Below are 2,188 nucleotides of genomic sequence, written 5' to 3' on the forward strand. Positions count from 1 at the left end.
CAGCCCACGCCGTCGCCGGCGCCAGCAACTCAAGGCAGCCCAGCTCCAGGTAGAGCTGTTGTTCAGCATCTCAGCTGCAGAGGGCAGTGTCACTGGCCCTCATATGTGGGATCCGAACCGGGGCCCTCTGGCATCCCAAGCGAGTTCTTAACCATCGCGCCATTCGGCCGGCCCAAACCCAGCTCTTAATCCTTGGTCTGCCAGCATCTTCTAGTGGGTGACCTTGAGCCATTTCCTGCCAAATAAGCACTAACATTCTTGAGTTATATGAAAACGACATGGATTCCTTTCTTATAAAGCAACTTGGCATCCTGTTCATGCCTATTCACTCAGGAAAAACCGAAATTTTGGAGGGGGGAACAGTTACACACAAAGATGTAGATTGCTGTGTTGTTTATAACAAAACATTGGAAATGATCTACATGGCCAAGGTTAGGGGACTCAGTGCAGCAGGCAGGGCTAACAGCAGATTCCCAAGCCAGACTGGGTGCGAATCCCAGCTCAACCACTTGTTATGTGACCCTGAGCAAGTTACTTAAAAGTTTCTGTGTTTCAACTTTCTGATCTGTAATATGGTGATAATAATGCCTGTTTCATAGAGTTCATTTGAGACTTAAGTGGGATTATATGTACATATAATTTTATATGTACATATAATTTTAATATTATATGTATTATATATACATATAAGATTATATGTATGTATAATTTTGTATAAATTATATATATATTTTAAAAATTGTATATTTTATGTAAGCTTTATATATACATAAAGTTCTGGAGATCTTTTTCACAACAATGTGAATATACTTCACATGACTGAATTGTATGCTTAAAAATGGTTAAGATGATAAAAAGAATAAAGTTAATGAAGTCACTGTAATAACAGGAACAATCATGTGTCATACTCTTGAGTTAGAAAAGGGTGAAAATTTACACACTGTATGAGCAAAATTATGTGGAAAAATGCAGAGAAAAAGGCTGAGTTTCCCCTTCCCTTTTTAGTTCTTGGCCACCACTATTCCACCTTAGCCACCAGGGTCCCAGGCACCTTTTCTTCATTCCCTGTCCAAGGTGAAAAGGGCCAATATTAAAAAAATAATAATACCCCTCCCCCCCAAACAAAAGTGTAATGAACTGGTAAAGAAGACCAGACAGGAACTAGAAAAATGTTATTCAATTGACATTTATTGGGTGTCTACAAGTCTGACATTTATTCTGCACTGTGTATGGATTCTTCTTTTCCAGTTGTCAAATTTTAATTATTTTTAAATTTATTTATTAATTTTTCAAATACAGTTGACATTCAATATTAGTTTACATTAGCTTCAGGTGTACAGCATAGTGATTAGATATTTATATAACTTATGAAGTGATCCCCTGATAAGTCTAGTACCCATCTGGCACTATGCATAGTTATTACAATATTATTGACTGTATTCCCTATGCTGTACTTTACATCCCCGTCACTATGTTGTAGTTACCAATTTGTATTTCTTCCTCTCGTCACCTTTTTCACCCAGCCAAAACCCCCTCCCACCTGGCAACCATCGGTCTGTTCTCTGAGTGTGTTCCTGTTTCTTTGTTCGTTTATATTCTTTCATTCACAAACTCTACTGCTGTATTAAAAACAAAAGGGCTATTTTTTTCTTTGCTCTGTATTTTAAAGTTTAATGAACAATTAAACCTTTAATAATAATGATGATAATAACGACGACGACGACGACGACAATGTCTTTAATAACTGAACTGCAATCAAAGAACTGCAGTATTGCCATATTTTGGTTGGAGGCTTCAGCGGCCGGCCTGCCTTGGCTTGCAGGAAAAGTGCCGCGCCAGGCGGTCTTGCTTTCCCCCAGCGCCTGATTATCCGAGGCCACCCCGGAGTGGCGGAGGAGAGGTGGGGGTAGGGCCCGGGTGGGTCAAGGATGCCCTCAGACTCAGACCCCGCTGGGCCCCACCCTTACCCCGCTTCCGCCGCCTCTGCTGCTTTTCAGCTGGGGCAATGGCGGCCGGGATGAGCGGAGAGGGTATCAGTCATTACATTTATGCGACAAAAGCATTCCAAAAAATAAACTAAAATTTTAAAAAAAGGGAGAAAGGAAAGCAGTTTGTCTTTGCTTCCCATCCTTTCACCCGAACAACTAACTCAACAGCCATTAAAAGTGAAAAAACAGCTACCCAGCCA

This window comes from Hipposideros armiger, unplaced genomic scaffold, assembly GCF_001890085.2.
Source record: "Hipposideros armiger isolate ML-2016 unplaced genomic scaffold, ASM189008v1 scaffold_13, whole genome shotgun sequence".
NCBI classification, from domain to species: Eukaryota; Metazoa; Chordata; class Mammalia; order Chiroptera; family Hipposideridae; genus Hipposideros; species Hipposideros armiger.